The 25,919-nt window shown below is 39.0% G+C and overlaps 1 long non-coding RNA gene across 1 annotated transcript; it reads right to left on the bottom strand.

Annotated features, from left to right (window-relative positions):
- Nucleotides 1–1,296: 1,296 nt before the first annotated feature.
- Nucleotides 1,297–3,556, bottom strand: LOC139079104 (uncharacterized). Its single transcript, XR_011532414.1, has 2 exons — nucleotides 3,422–3,556; nucleotides 1,297–1,579 (listed from the first exon to the last, which is right to left on the bottom strand). It is a non-coding gene; the product is annotated as an uncharacterized lncRNA (long non-coding RNA).
- Nucleotides 3,557–25,919: the final 22,363 nt, after the last annotated feature.

Raw genomic sequence — 25,919 nt, 5'->3', positions numbered from 1 at the left:
ATAGAGGACTCTTCAATGTGGCTGGACAAGGGATCAGAATGTCCAACTGGTTTAAAATGAAAGTCTGAAAACAACTGGATACTTTAGAACAATGGTTTTTGACTCTCGCTGGGTCCACTTTGTGGCAGAGATTTTTGATATGTAGATGCATCTGATACGACTGAATTTCTTGTGCATGGTGTCTCTTTAGTCCAGATTTAATAGAAAATTGCAATCACTGGCATATTTGATCAGGTTAGCAGCTTCCTGGGCAGCAGTGTCTGAGTTTCCCTTTGCACCAGACAGGATGCTGGGTACTAACTCTCCTTAGAGACAGCTACCTCTGTATCTTCAGAATGGTCTGTGTCATAAAAATGTGCTATATCAATCCTAAAAACAAAACACTTCTGGTAAAAAATGGCAGAATGAATAATACCTTTTCTTTCTTCAAAAAAAAACCCTTAATCGTTTAATCAATAAACATTTATTAAGCATCTACCATGTGCCAGGCACATTTCTGGGGATATAAAGATGAATAAGAGAGCATCCCTGCCTCCAGGGAACTCACAAACCTAGTCGGGGAGAGCAATGTACCACTAACTAAAACAGTGAGATCCGTGCTGTGACCTAGTTTTCCACAGGCCTCACCAGTCAACAACAACAACAACAATAAGAGGCAACATTTATTGAACACTTACTTTTTGACAGGTACCTCAGGTGCATTTTGTAATTTAATCCACGCAATAGTGCTATGAGGGTTTTACTGACAAGACGCCGAGGCTGAAAGAGTTTGGCTAACTTGCCTAAGGTGATGCGACCGAGCTGGGGCCCTCCTGCCGGTTATACCTGAGATGATACATCCTGACTACTTGTCCCGTCGGCACTGCTCCCGTCCTCACCCAGGGCCCCTCCGTCTCTCGCTGGGCTCTGCCGCAGCTGTCTAATTGCTTCCCTCTCTGCCACCTTGCCCCTACAGTCCATGTGCACACAGCTCCCAGAGTGGAGAACGCCAATCAGTAGCAGCACTCCTACTTGGACGCTTCCAGAGGCTTTCCGTTACACACAATATAATCTGCATTTTTTGCCCTGGTTTACAGTGTTCTGCGGTTCTCTGCCCCTGTTAAACTTCAGTTCCCACTGCTTTCCCCTAGCTCATTCACTGGGCTTTAGGCCAGACAGCAGCACACTTTTTCTGTAAAGAGCCAGATAGTGAATACTGAAGGTTTTGCAGGCTGTTCAGTCTTTGTTGCAGCTACTCAACTCTGCTGTTAGAGCACCAAAGCAGCTATAGACAATAGAGGAACAAAAGAACACGGCTGTATTCTAACAAAACTTTACTTGCATAAACAGGCAGCAGGCTGGAGTTGGCCCACAGACCATAGAGTGTTGACCGTTGTTTAGGACTTATTATCCTTCTTTTGGTTCCTCCAGTATGCCAAGTCTTCCTCCCTTAGGGTCTCATGCTCTGTCTCCAGATCTTCCTTGAGCTGCCTCCTCCTGGCTGTCAGCCCTCACAGTGAATGAGAGGCTTTACTTGGCCGCCATGTTTAAGTAGCTCCTCTACCGCGTCTGTATCACCTGTTTGATTGCCTCCGCAGCTCTAAAACAGGAAAGATCTCGTTAACTTGTTTTCCTACTTGTTTATTGTCTGTGTAAGGTGAGCTCTATGTGAGGAGGAATCGTTTTGCCTCGCTCACTGTGGCGTTTCCACCAACTGGAGCAGAGCCTGAGGCGCAGAATAGATGCTCAGTAACTATTTTCAGTTGAATGGAGTACAAGCCTGTCTGAAACCAAACCTGTACAGAAACCCCTTCTGTAAAAACGAGATCACACCAATGATAATTTGAGGGATTTGTCACGTTGGACTCCTAGATGACCTCTGCATCCTGGCAAAGCCCCACCTCCCATGTATTTCTGTCTGACCCCAGGAAATATTTCCCACAGGCATATGAGTAAGGCTGATATCTTACCTCATGGAATCTACTGAGTATTGACCCCTCTTATGCTGTCGTCACTGCCTTTGCTGACAGTGTTATGTGTCCACTGGGTGTCCTCACTTTGACCAGGCTCCCCTGTCACTTCTACTGCATTGTTCTGCACTCAACGGACACCTTGGATGTCTTGCAACACCACCTCTGGGTACCACAGACACCACACAGGGATGACCATTGCTCCTGCTGGGCACGGCTGCCATCTCTGCTGAGAATCGATCTCTCTGAGCACTGCTGCCTCTGTCAAGCACCCGAGCCTTCTGCAGGGACTAGCGTTGCTTCCAGTTCCAATGGATGCCACCACTTCTAAGTGCCATGCTGCCTCTGGTCAATGGCAGAGTTGGGAAGAATACCTTTTCTTTATCTCTCTCAATTTAGTGGTTCTGAAATAGTGCTGTGTGTGCCCCAAGGCCTTATAGGATCTTCAGTTTTTACTTAACTGCCGTCTCTCTTCCCAAGTATAATAGCTGACACATTATATGGTGCTTATTGTATGATAGGCACTGTTGGGAGCTTTATATACACTAGCTTGTATAATCCTCATGACAGACACATGAGGCAGGAACACTATTGTTATCATCTCCACTGAGGCTGGAGAGGTTACCTGACTCACTCTAGGCAGCTAGAAAGTGACAGAACTGAGATTTGAATCCAGGCACTGAGCTCTAGAACTCATACTCTTAATCACCAGTCTATGGGCATCTAGACAAGTGTCCATAGGCTGGGGACAGACGCAAGAGACCAATATCACAGTGTCTTCCAAATATTCCCTCTTCTGTCATCCTGGGGCTTGTTGCCTAGTAAGTTACCCCCCTCAGTGCTCCATGTGCAGAGATTTCTAGGGGCACACCCTTGTTTTTCCAGATCTGTGCAGATATGTCAGACTTTAGGCTAAAGGGTGAGCTGCTCTCCCATACCTTTCCCTGAGTATGGTCCAAGCAGATTCTCGAGCAGTGTCTGTGACATAAAGGAGGAGTCAGCAACTCTTCAGGGAAGGAAGTGAGCTTGACCAGGATTTAGAAAGATGAATATGATTTTGCCATTCAGAGACTTTGGGAAAAAAGGACATAACTAGACCAAGGGGCCCATCCAGACTGCATGACATGTAAGACAGCAAACAGGCTAAGATGTTTGAGAGATAAGGCTGGGAAATGAGAATGGGCTGCATCTTGAAGGGCCTTGATGCATGCTAAGGACTTTGGACATTATTTTGTAGGCAAGGATAGGGGTGGGAAGGTAGGGGAACAAGCCACATCTTTAACACGTGAGTGCTAGACAGAAAAGAGCACTCTACTGTTCCTGTTGAGCACAGGTTTTCAATCTGTGGTTCAAAGTGTGCTTGATGTCTGCTTGGTCTGTGGGTGGTCTGTGGGTATTCTGTGGACTAACTTCTTGTAACATTGATTAGGACAGAACTCTATCTTCATGGTCTAATTGAACTAAATACTTACAACGCCCTCCATCAAGATCAGTTCCATTTTCCTCATTCCTTGTGATAAAGTTTCCTCTCTCTATGCCTGTTTCCACCCTTGCCTCAGTAGGAGTGGAGATGATTCCTGAGCTCTCTGTTCTACTGGAATTACCCCAAGAAGTTCTAGAACTACTGCTCTAGAGGACCCCAATCATGAGGATGATGTCACACCTGATTGTCTTGAATGGCTTCATCCAGGTTAACCAGTCTTCCGGGAACCTGTGTGGAATCTTCCAGCCACCTTCCAGCAGTGAGGGTCGTGGAAGCATTAACCTTTCGTCTAAGAAGCTGCGTGCCGAGATGTTCATCTCTAACAACTTTGGAGACTCTCCAGTTTTCACAGACGCCTAATTAGGCAATTATTTACGTTTCGTTATACTCACTCCCATGGCTCCCTTCTAACAGGCACACTAATGAAGTTCCTCTGTGACATCACAGTGCTCCAACTGATGAAGTATGTCTTCCCTTTGGGAATCAAACGCCCGTTTGAAGTTAATGAGTCTCTTTTACCCAAACTACTTTTTAATTTTGTCAGCTCTGTCTGTAAGAAATATTTAGACTTGTGTGACTTCTTGTCAGAACAGAGATCTTAGTTCTTTGGTGAATTTACATAAAACTGTAGAAGGAGAGTAACCCAATCAATCTGACCTATGTGTCCCCCAACTTCTCAAGGAGTAGGAGGTATGGGGAGGAGGGAACGATTTCCAAGGTCACACAAGGGTGGGATAGAACTTAAAGAGCCTTTTGAGGAATTGAAAAGAAACTATCAGTCTGAAGAAACACCATCTTTATAACTGCTTCTCTGTTTTCCCAAGGTTAATCCAGGCGCATGAGTTTTTCTATTCCCGTGATTTTTGAAGTTTTAAAAACAATGAGGTCATTTTTTTTTTAAAAAATGAAATCTTCAATGACTCCCATATGTAAAACAGATCACAGTGGAGTTCGGTAGTTGAACAGGGGTGGGGGGGTGGGGGGATTGGGGGGTGGAGCCTGGAGAACTTTCCACCTAATGCCCCTTCCCCTCATCCTGCAGCTGCTCATCCCTGCCCCCCAGCAACTGAGGGGCTCTGAGGAATTTGGCGTGAGAAGCCCTCCTCTATGCGTCGGTTCATTCTGCCATTTGCTCTAGGAGGTATAGCTTATATGATAAAGGCCATCAAAAAACATTTTAAGACTGATCTACTTTCTCTTAACAGTAAATTAATCTAGATTTCCCTCGAATACCATCGGCAATGGCATGACTTCTTCAGGACACGACAGAAAACACCAAAATACAGTGGTTCTCAGAAGCCTTCCTCTCATGAGTCTTCTTTGTCTTTTTCACCCATTAATTATTCTTATGTTTTATATATTACTCTTGCCACCAAGAGGGGGAAAAGGGTGCTTTTGCTTCAGCACTAATTATTGCTCTATTTTCAATGTTGGGGCTAGGAGCGTGCACTGAATCATACAAAATATCTAGCCTAGAACCACATACAAGTGAAAGCCAACTTAGGGTTATTGTTAGCCTAATTCTAGCCTTTTTGGAGAACCAGAAATATAAAAGTTCGAAATCATCCACATTTAAAACTAAGAAAAGAAAACAAAAAACTTTAGGTGAAGAGATTAAATAATGAAAACACGGATTTCTAAGCTGTTGTGGTCAGTTCAGTTGGTGAAAGAGAGGAGGAAAGAGGTGCAGGAAAGGTGAGGGAGGGAAGGGAGAGGGAGAGCACGAGATGGGGAGTGGGCGGGGCACGGGTGAGAGCGTGGCTGGCCTGTTCCGGCCTCCTTGCTTGTTCCCACCTCTGGGGGCTCTATCCAGGGTCTCCTTTGTGAATGGCTCTCACCTGATGGTCAGTGTCACTCCACTCCTGCCCTGATGTGACCTCCTGAGCCACTAGGAGCAGCCCATACCATGTCCACAACTTGGCTGAGGCTCCTTTATTCCCTTCCTGTCTTGGCTTGTTGTGAGGTTTCTTCTGGAAAAACTCCTGTATGTTCTTGAGAGTGTCTGCCCCCAATCTACTCTTTGTATTCAAGGAAAGTCACTGTGCTGAGGCACTTTTACTCTTTTTGAGGAATGTTACTCATGAATCAAGGAGAAAAGTAAAAATTAAAAATTTGGGGGCATTTAATTTTCTTCCAAAATTTTTTTTTCAGAATTTTTTAAACCTAAGAACTTAGTCCCTGATGGAGAAGTGATTTTCTAGAATACTGTTTCCTAAACTTTAATCCTTTCTATGCTTCTTTCATGACTTGGCTATGCTTGCATACCATCTGTGATATTTTTCTTTAAATCAATTTAAAAGGGAATAATTCTAAGTAAGAAAACTGGTGAAATCACAAATTTGATGTGATGTTATTTTTAAAAAAATAAAGAGATAACAATAAAAATATTTGAGTATGTGGCAACCAAAATTATCTTACCACTGGTGAACGTTCCACCATTTGAGAAATACTATTCATTCTAGGAAATGGTCTGCTTCTGGCTTATGACTCTGAATATAAACTTAGGGTCTGATACAATTACCCACAATACATCAAAAAAGAATAGAAAAGGAAAGATGGTGGGCCAGGAGATTGGCAGGTTCCTACAGGCCTCAGGATAAAGTTTATTAAAATCTTGGAATTTTTTTTCAATATAAATAAGATGTATATGTGTTTATCATACACATGTATTCAATTTATATTCCAGTTTTGTGTAATTAAGTTGTTCTAAGACTCTGCACGAAAGGCGACTCTCCACAAGAGCATCATTTAGTTTCCTTGTTAGTTTTAGCAAGTCATTCTAAGTAGCAGTACATTTTCCTGAAGGTGGTGTGGTGGTCTTCTCATTGTCCTGTATTTGTTATTCCATTAATAAACAGGATTTCTGTGATCGAAAAAAAAACCCATGCTACTTCATAATACTCTCAATCAACAGGGCACCTTTGTGATTTCTGAGGAAAAAGGTAAAATAATGTTATATTCTCACTTTATATTTTTCTGTTTGCCATAGAATTTCCTTTTCGGATTCCAGGGCCAATAGAACAAAGAATCAGTTTTATTATTCATTTTTCCCCAAGATGATGTTCTGGTGTCTCATTATTTGGAGAGAGCTGTGAAAAGAAGGATCAGGGAAATAGAAAGGCATAGTTAATTGTGTAATTCATAATAATAGCAATTTTTTTCCATTTATATATCTTTTCGGATGCATTTTTTTTCCTGAGAAAGATTGAATGGAATAATTTTCTCTTTTTTCTGTCTTCTTCAAAACTCATTGATGCGACACAATGCGTGTTACATAGTAATCACAGTCATCGTGACTTAGGGGAAGCAGTTTCCAGTAAAGATGCAGGACAAAGTATTTCATGAAAATGTTGATTCTCGTGTTTGAGGATAATAAAAGGATTCCTTTGCTTCTTAGAAAACAAACGAACAAATGGACTCCGTGCATGGACACCTAGCCGAGCCTGTGTCTGGGAAGAATGACATGCCTTCAGCATGAAGTAGTGACGAGAAACAGACACGTAATTAAGGAGGGAAAAAAATTCAGAAACTGGAGCCATTCAAGAGACTGTGATATGAGGAAAACATTGTATGGGAAATGTGACCAAAGATCTCAGATCTGAGAGCTGAAAGGGAAGGAAACTAGTTAAAATTCCACTGCTCATTCACTCCACGGGAGAAATCACACTCCTGTTCGATGCCACTTGCCACTTCATTTTTAGAAACAATTAAAAGATGCAAATATTTATGAATTGCTGTGTATGTTGTAATCTTATCTGGAAAACAAACAGTGTCTTATACCTTGGGTTCTTGATGCTGGTTCCTGTTGGGATGTGTGGGTTAAAGCAAATCCTTTAAAATGAGTTCGCTCCTGCTACTCAGACAAAGGGATGCAACTCCGAGAGCGTGTTCTGTTTCCCTGCAAGCTGTTGCCTATGCCAAATGAGCATTTTAAAAACCATTCAAATTAAGTCGAAAATTTGTAATTATATTTTCCCTTTTAATTGTAACTTATGCAAATGTTATATTCCAGCTGTACAAATAATTTTCGCTTCAGACTAAAACATCCACATTAAATCTTGCATGTAACACCCTGATACAGATTCTTCCCAAGCTGTAGTCATGGATTTAGAAAGCTGGAGTTGGCGCTGTTAGTTATGGCTTCTGTTGCTCTTACCCTGCAGTTAAGTATAGATCGCGAAGTGGTGCTAGAGAAGGGAGAGACCTTTGCTATAATTTGCTGGCGACAATTTATGAATAGACCACATGGAAAGAGAATAGGAAGGCAAACAAACAAAAAAAGGGCACAAAGTCTAAGAAACCTGGATGTTTGGTAAAGTGGATATTGCATCCTTACTGTAATTGATGAATCTGGCTTGCAGTGCTTTAGTAACAGGAAGAGGCTGCCTGTGACTCATTTGTTAATTGTCATGCATTTTAAACCACTTAGTGCAAACAGAAATCGAGTATTTTCCATTTTCAATGGAAATTTCACTTGGGGAAATCACGTACGAAACCGTTAAAATGTTTAACTAAGATTGGAAGAAGCATAGATTGTTTGAAATACACACACATACACACACACACACACACACATATGTGAGACATAAAACAGAAAAGACACCTCCACACGAAAGTGAAGCCTATTATTCAGATTACTGAAGTAAGGACTTTACCTAAATTTTGGAAAGTTTTCATATTCTTGGAAGGGAAACATGTGGAACCTGGATTTGCTTCAATCCAGTTGACTGCTAATCAGCTTTTAGTGTTTAACAGTGTTCTGGAAGCAATGGAAGAGATAGAAGGAGAAAATTTATGACATATCCTCAATAATTCACAACCTTGTTGATAAAAAAAGCAAGCCTATGGAATAAGACGGACTATAACAAAATGACACTTGCGTGTTTACAGATCTAGCAGAGAGTTCAAAGCTTCATTTTTTAGTGGGACAAACAGATCTAGTGTGACTTAGTGATTTGTTCAAGGTCACACATCTAGTAGTGGTGAAAACACGTTTCAAACCTAACAGGTCTAACTTCTTCTCCTTTGCTGTTTCCATCGTTAAGGCGTTGGTCAACTGAAAGCTGCACAATTAAAGAATCTGTTTGCTAAGGGTGGGTCCTTCCTATACTCACTCATGAAATGAACTTCAACTCAATTGGAAAATTGTCTAGGTTTTTAAATACTTCCATAGGTCCTAGCTAAAGACTGGAAGGTTTCATTGATCTCTAATTAGCTCTGATTAGTTAAGATTGATCTTTAAACTATGGAAAATCCAAGATAAAGATCCCATAGCCCTTAAAGGTATGCTGTAAATCCATATGCTTTAGGTCAAAGAGCAAATAATTAAAAGTCTAGATTGATCCTTGTAGTAAAAAGGGCAGTGCAAGGAAATGCTAAAAAATAATGGCCACGGACCAAAATCCTGGTAGTGTGTGAGTCATCAGCCTGGGAATGCTCATGACCTAAACCTCATTTATTACTGCTCTTGGCACAGTCTATTATGTAAGCAGCTGTGACAATGACGATGCTGCCTTTACTTGTGCAGATGCTTGGAGACCAATGTCTGGCAAAAAAGATTGATGATGCTGGGGTTGGCGTGTTGGTCTTTGTGTAATGATTTCCTACAGGTGAGTATGAGGATCTTATTTCTTAGTAAACTGATTAATTTATTCACGGAGTTCATGTATGTATTGACTCATTTGTCATGCATTTATTGGGCATTTACTATTTGCCAGGGATGATTATGTTTAACACTGGGAATACAGGTTGACAAAGTCAAAATTAAATAATTTATTTAATGAATATCTACTGTCTGCATGTAAATTACAGTCAGATGGAACCAGGAATTCCTTTTTTTTTGAGGAAGATTCTCCTTGAGCTAACATCTGCCACCAATCCTCTTCTTTTTTGCTGAGGAAGATTGGCCCTGGGCTGACATTCATGACCATCTTCCTCTACTTTATACATGGGATGCCTGCCACAGCATGACTTGATAAGCGGTGTGTGGGTCTGCACCTGGGATGTGAACCAGTGAACGCTGGGCCTCGGAAGTGGAGCGTGCAAACTTAACCACTGTGCCACCAGGCCGGCCCTAGAACCAGGAATTCTTGACTTCCGTCTCAGCCCTCATCCAGAAAGTCAGCTGTGCTGTCCATGTCCAAAGCCAGGTTAGTTTCCCTAGATCTCTCAGCTTCTCTCATCTAGCCAAATTGACTAGACTCATAGGTGAAGACTCTTCCTCCTGTGTATCTAACCAGAATAGCAGTTTTCAAACCTATACCACTGAAGGGATCCAGCATCTTCCATAGTAGGCCTGTGGTTAAAAGCACGAACTCTGGACTTAGATATGTGTAGTTCACAGCCTGGTTGCACTACTCACTAGATGGGTATCTTTATTAGGTATTTAGTTTCCTCATCAGTAAAATGAGTGTAATCTGGAAAGGTTTCAGTGAAGATTAAATTTAGATAAATAAATGCTTGGCACTTAATAAGGCCTGACAAATGGTGGATACTAGTAGCATCTTGCTAAGATTTGCTCTTCTCTCAATACCCATTTCCATTTGCAAGCAATGCCTCTTGCATGCCACGTATTAGCCCCGTGTGCCCATTGACATTTTGCAGTGTGAGTAATAACTTAACATCTGGCTTTTGTTCGACTCCTCTGGCTACCTTCGATTACTTTGATATGCTGCTAATCGTTTGATTTTCTAATGGTAACTGTGGGTGGGGCCACTGAGCTCATCTGTGGATACATCTGGAAGAAAGCCAAGCTAGGCTGGCTTCCCCCCACCCCAGCAGAGTGTTTTCTGGCATGTACATTGCATGAATTTTTCTTGGTCTTTTCTCCTGGTCCCTTCCCCACCTTCACCTTCTACTTTCATTTGTCCCTCTCTCCCTTCCTCCTCTTTCCATCTACTCTTGAGACATTCACAAATATACATTAACTCCACAGTTCCTGACTAGGGCATTATCTTTGTTAACGTTTGCAATTTGTATGGATTGTCGATCTTTTCTTGACCTCTGCAGTGCCCCAGGATATGTTACTGCCATTTATGTGTATAGTCTTCCACTTTGATGAAATGCAGATAAATCGAAAAATCTGCCAAGAATCATTGTCCTCAGGATATTGGAAAACAAGCACTTCCACAGTTAATTGTGTGTGTGTTTGTAATCATAGCTTAATAAATTGATTTTTCTTTTTTATTCCTTTAAATTTGCTCAGAAAAATCTCAGATTAACAATTTTGCTTCACATGTGGCGAGCTGCTCATCCTCAGAGTACATGCTGAACTGGGGGGAGAGCAATCAAAATCAAGTGCGGGGGGTGAAATTTTTGGTAATTCTTTCCTTCAAGCCTTGGAACCATATTAGGCATTTGGGGTAAGGAAAATTCACACACAGTGTAATAGCACGCCGGTCGACTAGGAGTCACAACGTAATATTTTCCCCATCTTGCTGACTTTTTTCAGGTCAGGGGTCTCTATCCAGAGCTTCTCAGTGTTTAGGGCATATAAGAATCACCGGCGTGTCTGTTAAAATGCTGATTTTCAGGTTCCACCATCCAAGGATGCTGACTCACTGGATGAGTTGGGGCCTGGCATCCTGCATTTAGAGCATCATGTTGCATAGGATCTGCTTTGGTTTCTACTCTTGCCTCTGCCTATTTCTCCAGGCTTGGCTAAGAAGGCTGGTGCAAGAGGAGGTGCCTGGCAAAACAGATGCAAATGTGTCAGACCTGTTTATGCAGAGCTCACAGCCCTGCCTAATACACAGTGCCATCAGGTTGTTGCTTAGGGAGACACCTATGATTCCATTAATTATTTAGGGATCCAAAGTAGCCACCATTAATGAATTTGAATGTATTACAGTGATCCTCATCAGAGTAACAGATGCAAAATGACAATATGATACACACAATTTTCCCCCAGCGAGTTACACACTATTAAGGTCTGTTGCAGTCAATGAATCCAGATGCTTCCACACTCTTACTGACCATGAAAGATTCTGGTTTCATTACATGAGAGAAAATAAGTTCATCCTGTCATCTTGCAGAGTTAAAGCAGGATCCAATTCAGCAGCTGGTAAGGCATCATAAGTTGGTTTGCAATAATCCTGCTTCCATTTCAGGATTGACTGAGTGGAAGAATTCTATTGCATCTGGGCTTATCATTCCCTTTACATTATTTTTATGCTTTCCCACATGAGATGGTTTACTCTTGCTAAGAAAGCCTCCGATGGACTAAACAAGTCTTATACACACACTGAGTGAGAAGAAAGTGAACTATCTTTATAAAGGGTAAATTCATTAAAATCATAGTAACAAAACCAAAGTCAACCACGATAAAACGGGAAGCATAAAGCTTCTCAAGAGCGTGTCCCTAATAATGTTGTCAGACTTCTAGCGTGCACCAGGCAATACATGACAGCATTCCCCCTTCTTGTCCTAGGAATCATACAAAAGGAGAAAAAAAAAAATGGAAAAGGAAGAGTCTCTGTCATTGTCAGAAAAACCGGGAGACAAATAGAAACCACAGACTCTGCAACACCTGTAAGAGCTGCCAAGAGAAGCTGAAATTGTGTAGTAGCTGCAGAGGAGGAAACAAAAGCAGCGGCCCCAATGGTGGTGAGAGAACCCAGGGATGGCAGACCGCGGGAAGCGCTGGCGAAAATACTCATCCCCAGGGTGCCGGGCTCCCAAAATTGTTCAGGAATTTAGGTTAGCAGGGCTGGTGCAGGATTGCTCCTCTCCTGGTTTGGCCCAAGAAATACAGTAAAGGGCTGAACAAAAAATAGGAAGATGAGCTGTATTTGCAGGGAGCAGTCTAATTCTGGGCGGCAAAGACGGAGAATGAAGCTTGGGTGGCACCCTGACCCCTCCCCAGTAAAAGAACTTCTTGGGAATAGCTGGTTCGGGAAGGTGTAACTCATTCAATGATGAACAGCTAAAAAAAAGGCATTGATAGAAAGATCTATGTGAAAAAATGTGGAAGGAGCAGCAAAACTAACCAGCAGATGGAGAACACTCACAAGCAGATGAAAATCTTGTCCTAACAATTTGCCATGAATTAAAATAAAAGTATACTCAATGAAGCAATTATCTTGATGAATGAAGACCACAAAGCAGAAATAGAAGAATGCAGAGGAGAGGTGGGTGGTCAATGGAAAATATGAAAGATGAGCTGAAATGCAGGGAATAAATAATCACAGAATGAAGACACAATTGGAAGAAATGTGAGGGAAAGAGACATCATAAAAAATAGTGAGGGAAATAATGGACATAAACTACAAGGAAAGGACATCCCAGATATGCCCAATTGAAGTTCTAGAAGAAAAACATGCACCATGGAAGAAAACCCAAACATTTAAAGATATAATTCAAGGAAACTTTCTAATAATAAATATGTGACTCTACACTGAAAGAACACTGTGTGTGCCAGGGAAAATTGACCCAGACCATCAAAAGGAGAAATAGCTTAGTAAAGTTATTGAACTCAAAAGATGAAGGAAGAATTCTTTAGATAGTAAAAGGATGAAGTAACTTAGAGAGGGAAAAGTATCAGGCTGGCTTCATATTCAAATCTACAGCAACATTCAACACCAGAAGGCGGAGGAGACATACCTATCAGATTCTCAGAGAAAAAGAGTGTGAACAAGGATGTTATATGCACCCAAACGGTACATGAAAGATCTCAGGCAGTACTGCTGCCATGAGCTTTTCGTGAATAAATGACTCATGGGAGAAGTTCTGCCAGTCAAATGATGGCTTGCATATCTGTGGCAAAAGAACTGGCAGCGAACTTTTTTATCTTTCTGGAACTGAAATTTTTTATTAGGAAAAAGTTTAAAATATACAAGAGGGGAGAGAATAATGTAACAAACCCCCATGTACCCATTATCCAACTTCAACAGGCCAATCTCGTCTACACACCAGTCATTTTTTCCTCATCCTCCAACTGGATAATAATCTATCATGTCACTTCATCTATAAACATTTCAGTATACATCTCTAGAACAAAAGGGATATAAAGAATATTTTTAAAAAACTAACCCCAGTACCATTATCACAACTAAAAATAAATGACAGTAATTCTTTACTACCATCAAATATTCAGTCAGTATTCATATTTTCATGATTGTCTCTTAAATTTTTTTATAGTTGGTTTTTTTAAATTGAACTTCGAATAGAGGCTACACATTGCAATTGATTATGTCTTTGAGTTCCTTTTAATCTATGTGTTTTCTCTTTCTCTTTTTTAAAATTTTATTTTTAATTGTGGTAAAATACACATAACATAAAATTTATGGTCTTAACCATTTTTTAAGTGTATAGTTCGGTGGTGTTAAGTATTATCACATTGTTGTGCAACCAATCTTAAACTCTTTTGATCTTGCAAAACTAAAACTGTATAGCCATTGAACAACAACTCCCCATTTCTCCATCTCCCCCAGCCCCTGGAAACCACCATTTTACTTTCTGTCCCTGAATTTGACTACTCTTGGTACCTCATATAAATGTAATTATACAGTATTTGTCTTTTTGTGACTGGATTATTTCACTTAGCATAATATCCTCAAGGTTCATCAATGTTGTAGCTTGTGCCAGCATTTCATTCCCTTTTAAGGATGAATAATACTCCACTCTATGTATATACCATGTTTTGTTTATCCATTCATCTGTCTATGAGCACTAGGTTGCTTCCATCTTTTGGATATTGCGAATAAAGCTATTATGAACGTGGGTGTACAAACATCTTTTAGAGACCTGCCTTTCAATTCTTTTTGGGTAAGTACCCATAAGTGGGATTGCTAGATCTCCTGGTAATTCTATTTCTGATTTTTTTAAGATTTTATTTTTTTTTCCTTTTTCTCCCCAAAGCCCCCTGGTACATAGTTGTATATTCTTCGTTGTGGGTCCTTCTAGTTGTGGCATGTGGGACGCTGCCTCAGCGTGGTCTGATGAGCAGTGCCATGTCCGCGCCCAGGATTCGAACCAACGAAACACTGGGTTGCCTGCAGCAGAGCGCGCGAACTTAACCACTCGGCCACGGGGCCAGCCCCTCTATTTCTGATTTTTTAAGGAGCTGCTATACTGTTTTCCTCAGTGGCTTCACCGTTCGACATGCCCACCAACAGTACACTAGCCTTCCAGTTTCTCCACATCCTTCCAACACTTGTTATTTTCTGATTTCTTGATAGTAGGCATTCTAATGGCTGTGAGGGGGTATCTCACTGTGGTTTTGATTTCATTTTCCTCATGATTAGTAATGTTGAGTATCTTTTCACGTATATCTTGAAAGTTGACCATTTATGTATCTTTTTGGAGAAATGTCTGTTCAAATTTTTTGTCCATTTTTTAATTGAGTTGTTTTTTGTTGTTGTTGAGTTGTAAGAGTTCTTTATATATTCCAGATATTAACCCTTTCTCAGATATATGATGTGCAAATATTTTTTCCCATTCCATGAATTGCCCTTTTACTCTGTTGATTATATTCTTAGATGCACAGAAATATTTAATTTTAATGTAGTCCAATTTATCTATTTTTCTTTTGTTGCCTATGCTTTTGGTGTCACATACAAGAAATCATTGCCAAATCCAATGTCATAAAGATTTTGCCCTTTGTTTTCTTCTAAGAGTTCTATAGTTTTAACTCACATTTAGGTCTTTGATCTATGTTGAGTTAATTTTTGTATAAGATGTAAGATAAGAGTCTAACTTCATTTTTTTGTGGCAGTAAGTTTAAATGTCTTTAAAAGTACAGCCAAGACTAAGACAACTGTGGAAACTAGGGTGATAGGCAGAATGTAAATTTTGTATGCATGACAATATAGGAGTGATCCAACTAACTACAATGGAGAAAGAAAAGGGGGCGAAGAAGGTTGGAGTAGAACAACTTTGCTGAGTCCCCATTTGCAAGAGCTGACAAACTATTTCACTTAAAGCTGACAAATGAAGGTATAAAAGTGAAATCCTCTTTTAGCAGTACAAGGATAACAATTAGAAAGATAGTAATAATATACTATTGGGTGCTGGAGGGGAGAAAGACAAAGAGGAGGAGGAAGAGAGAGAGTAAGAAACTAATAGATCCTGTTTAAAAATAGAAGACTGAGAGTATTTTGTAAAGTTGTAATTATAAATGTAACCCATAGAATAAAAACATAAATTTTCTAAAGAGCAGAATAACTGCACACACATAGACACACCCCCTCCTTCTCTTTCTCTCTCTTTCTTGCAAAGCTGACCACATAGTGAAAATCTAAACTTAAAAAGAGAAAATAAAAAATAATGTAAAATAATATAAATGAACTGAAACCAAACATATCCATCATACTAAAATTGTAAATGGGTTTGACCATTGAATGAGAAAGATTTTCAGATTGGAGTCTAAAGAAAAACCTAACTCTATGCTGTATTTAAAAGAGACAAAACAAAACAATTCAGAAAAGTGAAAATAACAGGATGAGCAAATTCAAACAAAAGAAAGTAAGAGTTGCAATCCTAATAACAGACAAAGCTGAATTCAGGCCAAAAAGTATAAAATGAGACAAAGAAAGATATTTTATATTATTTGTTCTGGTTCTCTATTGCTTCACAACCATTTAAACTTAGTGGCATAAAATTACAACCATTTTACCAACTTCTCATATTCTGTGGGAATTTAGACAGAGCATAGTAGAGGTGGCTTATCTCTGCTGCACTATGTCTGAGATCTCATCTGAATGTCTGGGGACTAGAAACACCTGGGAAATTCTTGACTCACATGGTGGGTGATGGGCTGGGATGACTGAAGGCTGGGTTCAGCTGGGACTGTCAACCAGAGGCCCCAGTTGTGATATCTCCATGTTGCCTGGGCTTCCTCACAGTATGGTGGCTTCAGGATTGTCAGACTTCTTACATCAGCAATCCAAGAGCAAGTGTTCCGGGGAACACGGAGAAAGCTGCAAGGTCTTTTAGGAACTAGCCTTGGAGTCACAGAGCATCACTTCTGCTGTGCTCTGTTGGCTGAAGTAGTCCCAGGTCCACCCAGATTCAAGAGAGGAGACAGAGACTTCACTTCTCTAAGGCAGGAGTGTCAAAGAATTTGTGGCCATGTTTTAAATCTGCCATAGTGTTAAAGGATTCAAATTACAGTCTGAAAAAGCAGTCATGGATATTTATGTGCTCAATAAAATAGGAATAGATGAATATTTTCTTAATATGATAAAATATATCAGGCTCAGTGGAAAAACCAGAATCAAGTTGAATGGCAAACAATAGAGGCATTCGTTTTAAAGGCAAGAAAAATTTAAGGATGTCCACTGTCACTAATATTCTTCAACATTATATGAGAGGTACTAGCCAAAGCAGGTACCTGAAAAGAAAGGAATAAAACTAATATTATTTTTTATCTGGAATTCTCAAGAGAATTAGTTGAAAAAATACTACAAAGAAAGAATTCGATAATTAGTGGGAACAAAATTAGTACAAAGAAATTAATAGCTTTCATATACGAACAGAAGATAGGATGAAAAAAATACCTTACTTGTAGAAGCTACTCATAATATTAAATACCTAACAACACATGTTAGAATGATCTATTTAAACAACAACAACAACAAACTTTCAAACACTCCTAAGGAACACAAAAGAAGTCTATTGGAAAACCTTGAACAAATCAATAGAAATACTTAGTATTATAAAGATGTCATCTTTCTAAGTTAATTCCAATAAAAATAAGACTTTGTTTTTTGAAACTAGACACTTCAATTCCAAATTTCACATGGAAAAATAAAGAAAAGCCAACAAAACTCTGATAAAGATGAACAATGTTGTTGTCTGTGTTTGTTTTGGTGGTCATGGTGGGGACATGAGACAAGCAATACCATATATCAAAACACATTTTAAAACTTAAGTTGATGAAACAGTGTTCTAGGTAAATAAATAGAACATATCAGTGAAACCAAGTAGAAAATCTAAAAATAGTCAGATATGTACAGAGATAGAGCTAAATATATTATGGTAATGTAGTACATGGTGAAAGTAGACTATTTAAAAATTAGTGTTGGCCCGACTGTATAGATATCTGAAAAAAAACTTAAACCTTCTCAACCATTATGGTAGAATACTTTCCAAATGGATCGAAGATTTAAGTTAAAAAAGGAAGTCATGAAAGTACTAGAAGAAAACATGGGGGTGAAGGAAATTCATTTAAGACCTTGGAGAGGAAAAGCCTCCCCAACTATGACACAAAATCTAAAAGAAAAGAAGGATGAATTCAGCTACATTAAAAAAAAAAAAAACTTTGCTTGTATAAAACACCATAATCAAAGTCAAAAGATAACATAAGTTGCAAAAATTTTCAACTTATATTCTAAAGGGTTAATCATTCTAACATATATGGATAAGAAATGGATAAGAAACAAGGCAAAAATATAGTAGAAAATTGGAAAAGGATACACATAAATAACAGAAGAAGAAATTTCAATGGCTCTTAAATATATCAAAAAATCCTAGGCTTTCTCGATAGAAAAATGCAAATTAAATCTACTCTAAGGTGACATTTTTTGACCTATGAGATTGGCAAAAATCTGTATGTTTTATGACACACATTGTTGATGGAGCTGTAGGGAAATATACATTCTTATCAACTGCTAGTGGAAGATGAATGCAAATATTATAACTTCTACTTGATTCTCATCTTAATGGCTGAGAAAAGAAACTTTGTAACTTTCTCTCAATTTTTTAGTATTTTGAACCCAGTAAAATTCCAAAGTTGTTATTAGCTTTTATGTATGATGATGAATTGCTAACTGAGTCGTTATACTATAGTGGATAAGAATACTAGAGAGTGGAGTAAATGTGACCCTTGCAAATTACTTAACTACTCTGGTCTCGGTTTTCTCATCTATGAAATGCACACATTAACAACTACTTCATAAATTTGTGTTAAGAATTAACAAGGGTTTTAACACATGATAAGGATGAGATAGATGTTAGTGAATATTGTTATTATTTCAAAATTTATCTTGATAAAGCAGTGGAGATTTTTTTAGGCGGGGTGATGGGGTTTGAAACCTTACCAAAAATATCAGTTAGAAATATTTCTTATCAATGTGAACTAGTCTTTTTTTTTTTAGTTATTATATGGCATAATTTTAGGTGAAATAATGAGAACATTTAAAGGGCTATGGTGGAAAAAAACGGAATGATAAAAATACAATTTTACTCATCCTTAGCTGCTGTTCCATGAGTGGCTTATGGTGTGGGTGGGTAGACCATAGGAAATGAGTATCCTTCCATTATGTACTGTCTTTCTCTCTACCATTTTCTCTCTTTCCCCTTGGTCGAAAAAATCATTTCCATGTCTTCCTTATTTTGGACAACATCTTATTTGGTCTCATTGCCTCATGGAGCTGTCTTTCTTTCTGACTTCAGCATCAAACTTTTTGGTGGCATGTGTTTCCTTTGCTACCACAGGACCATCTACTTACTTCTTGCTGCCTGAATTCTATCTCCCCTTTCATGCTCCCAGTGGGTCTGTTGACTCCGAGGACACAACCACCCAATGACCAAATCAAAAGCTCTTGGGGTGGTTTTTCTCCTGGACTGCACCTGCATTTACACAGTTGATCATGCTGCTTGTAGCACACACTTCATTGCCCTGCTCCTCCTACCTTTCTGTCTATTTCTTTTCTGTCTTTTTCTGGCTTTGCTTCTTTCTTATACCTCTCTCAACCGTATATGCACATCCCAAGTTTACTTTTCATCTTTCTGTTCCTTTTTGTCATTTTCTTCCTAGGAGACTTTGTTCAGTCTCACAATTTCAACTCCTGGAACACTATAAAAATTTTCTGCAAAGAATCAGCCTCTCTCTTTAATATAAAACTATAAACTCTCCAAATTACTTGCACAGAGAACCTTAAAAGGTGACTTTCTTGCGTGAAAGAGTAGCTGTATAAGTATCCCTGACTCTTCTTGCCCATCTTTCCCTGTGCTTCTTCTCTGAAGGATTCTCTAAATTTCTTCTTCTTTAATCATATCCATACCTGGGTTTTTCCATTATAGGGATAATTTTCAGAAAAGATATTTGCAAAATATACAAAAAAGAAATAGGAAGAAAAAATTGTGGAAACTCTGTATGGCACAAGAACGGTCAATTTTTAAAGGACAGATTTCCAAATTTGATATTCTACAAAAGAAATATAGCCTTATTCAGGGTACTAGCCTTGTTTGAGATGATGTGGATTGGCACCAAGTCAATGAGAGTGGGTACAATGAAGTAAGGATGGATTTGTGGGATATTTATTGGAGGCAGGGGCTGTGATTGATTGGCTGGGCCAACACAGGCCAAGGGGGAATTGAGGATGACTCCAAGGTGACTCATTTGGGCAACAAAGTGAATGGTGATGATATTAGCCAAAATGGGGGACACAGTAAAAGGGACTCGTTTTGTAGGGAGGATGATGAGTTTAATTTAGGGCATTTTGAGTTTAATCTACTAGTAGGGCTTTTGGAAATAAGAGTATAGGGGTGATATTATTAAAATGTGTTCTGGCATTTTTTCCTCCAGGGAATGTAACGAGATCTCATTCATCTTCATAGCTTCAACTATTGTGTACATGACAGAGGTTCCTATGGCAGTCATCAGTGCTGTTCATCCAATATTTGGGGTTTCTGCTTCCCAGACACATGATAGGATTGTACTTGCTGCCTTTTTGAAATTAAGTGTGACCATAGGGCTTGCTTTACTGATGAAATATGAGAAGTGACACGTGTAACTGAAATGTGGAAGCTTGAGAGACAATACATTATTCCGTCCCATCCACTACTCAGTGCCATGGTGACTGTGGAAGCACTTTTTGCAGAGTCCCCATCAGCCAGGGGCCCTGTTGAGAAAGGCACAGAACACCTGGGCACGTAATGGTTTTGAAAAATAAACCTTTGTGATTTTAACCTAGGTGTTTGTTATCATACCATAGCCCACGATCCTGATAAAATTCTTTAATCTTTACCTCTAGCACCCTCTTCTATATAATGATCATAAATCCACTAATTTTTCAGAGCAGATCTGATTTTGGGTAATTTTATTATTTAAAAAAGGGGTCAGTTACTGGATGTAAAACTAAATGTGACTTGCTTTCTTATATACCTTTATAAAATCTCGGAATAATGGCTTTAAAACTTTTTCAACCATGACATATAGTAAGAAATAATTTTACATTGGGACTCAGTAGAAACATAAATCAGAAGCAAAAACTTCATGAAACAATATTTAGTGTTACTGTGTGTGAAGCAGGATAGTTTATTCTACTTTATCTTATTTCACTTAAAAATGCTTATTACAAGCTACAAAATGGATGTCATGACCCAGTAATGGATCTTTAACGTACAGTTTGCAAAACCCTGACTTAGGGGGAAAGCTTTGGGTTTGGAACACTTAAGTTCAGTCTTGGCTCCTCCAATTACTACTACTGCTATGTGACAGTCAGTAAGGTGTGTAACTATGGAGTGTCAGTCATCTCTTCTATAAAATGGGATGCTAATTCCTACCTAATTACCTATTTTGTAATTAAATTAGATTAGATGAAACTATACATACCTATCATTGCCAGGCATATTTCTTGAAACATTTTAAGTGATCATAAACTCAAAAGACCCAAACCTTATGTTTGGTTGGGAAGATAAGTCCTGGCAGGACTGAAAGATCAGAGGACCCAACTTTTCAGGAGCTGTGGTGGGGCAGACACATTACTTGCTGGCATATCAAACATCTCTGGTCTACCTGTTCCTATGGCCCTGTGACAACCCCTTGCCCCCAGACATGCTCACCTAATGCATTCTTTCCACGCAAACAGAGCTAAAGGGCTCCCTTTGTGTGAGGGACTTGGACACAGGGACCCTGTGCATGATGGGGACCAGAATTTGCAATGCATTGAGGAACAGTCTGCTCTTATTATATCATATTGCTTTCTCAGCCTTCTTCCTGCCAGTCTGAGTGCCTTTGTTGTAGAAGAACACTTCCTTGCCTCAGTTCCCAGTTCAAACTAGTAACCTCAAATACGGATCATCGACATCATGTGTGCTCTTTCTGACGGCTGTTGTCTTGTCTCCCCAGATGATGATAAGCTTGTAGAGGTTGCTCAGTAAATGTTTATTGATGGGGTCTGCCTGTAATACTCTTTACCCCCTTTTTGTTCTCCTGACACCACTTATTAATCTTTCAGTTCTCTGCTTAAAAATCTCTTCCTCCATGTGCTCCAATCCTGATCCCCCAAGGTATCCCTTCCTTTTCTCATTTTAATACTTTCCAAGCAATTATGAAATTCCTTGTGTAAGAGTCTGCCTTTCCCACTAGAGCGTGAGATCTGAGAGAGCAGGAGCTGGTCTGATTTGTTGTAACCTAGGACCAACCTCAATACTTCTTTTCAGAGCACTTTGGTATATATCCTTCTAGACTAGATATCACACACCTGAATGTTTGTGTGGACCAGACAGCTTGCATATGTGAGTCAAGTCAGCCAGATGGGGTTTGGGGAAGTCGAGATTTCAGGCCTTACCTAAAGGGACAGCTGCTACTTAGCATCAGAAGAACATTATCCACAGGAAGTGACCCCTCATTACTAAAGCTCATTTTTTCTTAAATTTGAAATCTCCTGGGTTTTAAATGTTGGTAACTAATGTTTTTTTAATTAAAAAAATACCAATATGCTGCTGGTTAACAATCTTTACTCAAGACTGTATATAATGGATATATGCATATATTTATAAATATATATTGATAATTTGATTTTTTCATTTATTTGTGAGCATCTTTCTCAGTCAGTTTTACATATATTTTTCAGTTCTTTTATCTGTCAGATGGGGATATAAGATATTATTTCACAGGATTACTGTTAGGATTAAGTGCGATTGTGCATGCAAAGTCCAAAGAGTAAAGCTGGGCCCACAGTAGGTGACCCATGGATGGAGTGCCTCTTGCCTCTCTTGTTCAATCTTCACATCAGAGAATCAGAAGTCCTAGAAGCAGCTAAAGAGAGTGTGTTCCCTGGAATGCTTTGCGAGGTATTAGATGTCAGGGTGAGGGGGCTTCTATGGGTAAACAAATTTTGAGATTGTGTCCTAAACCAATTTAAGCATGTATCTTTACAAAGGACTTCTTAGAGACTTTAATATGCTAATATGACTTGTGATCCTTCAGAAAGGGGATAGAAATGCAATATTTCTCAAATTTAATTGGCCTGAACGAGTGTCTCATGAAGCAGACTTTGTAAAATGCTTAATCCTACTGCCTGCATCCACTGTAGTCTGGCTTTAAGGTCTCCTCAGAAGCAGTGGTCAGAGCCTAGGAAACAGGCTCCCGCCACGTGGGCCTGTGCTGTCAGGCTGCCAGCCTCATCAGCCCACATGAGGTTGGCACTCGTTGTTCTATAGTGTAAGAAATCCAGGGCCCCGAAACAATTTCATTGATCCTGCAATGCTTTAGTTGTAAAGCCATAAACAAATGCACCCACTGAACAGCAGTAAGTTGATGCGGCTAACGAAGCACCCCTCTTGCTAGCATTGATTTTTATCTTTAACCAGCTATTCTCCCAGAAGAGCCAAAGAAGGCGATTTTATTTCTGTTGATTCCATTCTTGAGATCGTTATGTTGATTATGTGTATTCTCTTTTTTGTGTGTGGATGTTTGAAATTTCCCTAGGAAACATTTTCTTCTGCCTAAGATTGCATACAGCATCATTTTAACACATAGTAAATGTTGCTGAGTAGAAAAATGCATGCATTACCACGTATTTTTGCAAAGTAAGAGGTTTATATCTTTGTAATTATTTTCAATGTGTGTTTATTGATTTTTATAATACAGGGATATTAACTTGAAAGGGAACAAATTACATACTACAAATTAAGCACTTGCATGGATTAGAAAATCGAGGTAGTGCACTCAAGGCATGACTAATACGAGAGTGTTGCACGATAGAACTGCATGGTTTTATATCACATCTGGGAGAATTTCATCCAGCCATTTGTCTGAAAGGATCAGTTAACTGAAATGCAGGTGTAGAATGGCATGCATTTATAGAACCACAGGATTTTCAAACTGGAAGAGAACCTTATATAAGGAAACTGAGGACAAGAAGAATTAAGAATCATACTCAAGGTCACAGAAGGATGGTGGCATGGCCAGAGCTAGCAACTAGGTTGGTGGACACTGGCTCAGTGTTGATCTCCCAACCACACACAGTATTTCCCTGAGTCCCAGTGTCACCATTTATCAGCTCTGTGTCCTTGGGCAAGTACCTTTTTTCTCACTCATAAAGTAAGAACAATACCTCACTAAGGAGATAACGCATGTGGACAAAGCATTAGGTTTAGTACAGATTAGTACTCTCTAAATACCTACATTCATTCATCTTATTTTTATTTATTTATTTATTTTTAAAGATTGGCATCTGAGCTAACAACTGTTGCTGATCTGTTTTTTTTTTTTTTCCTGCTTTATCTCCCCAAATCCCCCCAGTACATAGCTGTATATCTTAGTGGCAGGTCCTTCTAGTTGTGGCAATATTCATTCACTTTAAATGTATTTATCGAGTCTCTACTATGTTTCATATGTTAATTTCTTTGAGAACATATTTTTTCTTCTAATACAGATATTTATTGTAAGTTTTAACATAACTTATATGGCATATTTTTAAATGTGTAGGCATAATAGTTCACATTTGAATTAAAAAAAAACCACAGAGAAGATAAGTTTAATAATCCCAAACTTCTAAAATCCAAAAACTTATGATCCTGGAACTCGTTGTACTGAAGATGGTATATAAACTAACTTATTAATGTTATTAGCATTACCATCCCCTAATGTCTTTTTAAAAAGGTCAGGGATAAGTGAGTCTCACCCTTATCACTAAATGGATAAATAATTGATCAAAAGCTCCAGGAAGGTGGGCAATGCTTTCAAATGATGGAGTAGCTGGGAGGGTTTGGGCATCTCCTCCTTGTCCTCTACCACAGGCTTTTTCTTTCAATTGGTTTTCCTCCAGTTCAGTGACCTTGTTTGATTTGTAAGAGGCTTATGGGGAAGATGATTTCAAAATGGGGGATAGAAATTCATCGGGATCCTGGCAATACTCACTTCATGATGCCCATACTCTAGCTCTGATTCTCCTGGAGGTTGTTGTTGGAATTTGCAGAAATAGAAGACACGGTGAATAGTAATCATGTATCATTTGGTATCTCTTCCAAAGATTACTTTAGCTCTACTAGTAGTTTTTTAGAACTTGAAGGTGGGGTTGGAAGGAGTAGGGTGTGGGAAACAGTAATAGATTTGTTTGAACATCCTCTTCAGCAGGACCCGAAGTGTTCTTTAATTTTTTAATGTGACAGGTAGGTCCAGACACATCTTGCCTACTCTGGGCAGGGGAAGGTTTGCTCCAGGACTGCAAGAGACTAGGAGTCCTTGGAATTGCCTTAGAGTTTCCAACTGACAACTGGAGGTTTTCGAGCAGACTGTATCTACTCTAGGGAAAGATATCTCTAGATCTTTCTGGTTGGTTTCATGTATCGTTCCTTTTGGCTGATTGTCCATCTTGGTTCTAAATGCTACAGAAATAGTGTTGGTTCCTAGGACACATTTATAATAAAGTTGTTTTGTGCAAATATAAACTTTTCTAATAAGCTGGACAGATTTATTCTTCAATTAATATATGGAAACTCTGGCATTACAGTAAAGTTTTCCACTTTTATGGAGTATCAACAAATATACATTGGTATTTGCTGTCATCTGATCCTTGTGTATGTCTCCTTCCCTTTTATTAAATTTGAAAATACGTTTTCTAAATTTAATTATATTGCCTCAAATCTCTAATATTATGTTGGTGAATGTGATGTCTTCTACAGGATAATCCCCAACTTACAGGTTATTTCTTCTCTATAAACTTATTTAAAAAAATGCTATTTGGACCTCAGAAAGCATTTTTCCCAATATGCATATGGTTGGTTTCTCACACAACTCTTTTCATCCATAATGCATAGGAAATATTTTACATTTATATTGAAAAGTAGAGAGAAACATAATTACCAAAATAGCAAATAAGACCTAAAATGTGAAGACTAAAAAGAAATTAATATTTATTTATATTAATTGCTAGCTGTTGGGGAAAACAATTTTAATTAGTGGAGAATTTTTAAAACTTTAGGGGAGCACCTGAGGGGTGTTCAGGATCATTAAAAGGGTTTGTTATGTGTACTCTTTAATAATTGGCTTCTGTTTTTCTGTTCTTTTATCCACGTGTGCTAGTGACATTATTCTTATATAACCTCACCTGTGACCAGGGCAATTCTTTGGCTTCATATATAAATTTAAGAAAGGGGATATGACAGGAATGAGTAAAAGAATTAGGCCTTGGAGAGGATTTACATCCAGAATTAGAAATGGTAATGCCATGGACTGAAATGTGTCCTCCAAATTCATTTGTTAAAGCCCCAACCTCTTATGTGATGGGGTCTTTGGGAAGCAATGAGGTTTAGAT

Source organism: Equus przewalskii, chromosome 24 (assembly GCF_037783145.1).
Source record: "Equus przewalskii isolate Varuska chromosome 24, EquPr2, whole genome shotgun sequence".
NCBI classification, from domain to species: domain Eukaryota; kingdom Metazoa; phylum Chordata; class Mammalia; order Perissodactyla; family Equidae; genus Equus; species Equus przewalskii.
Note: the sequence above shows the minus strand (reverse complement) of the source record. Positions and strands in the feature narration are given on the sequence as shown.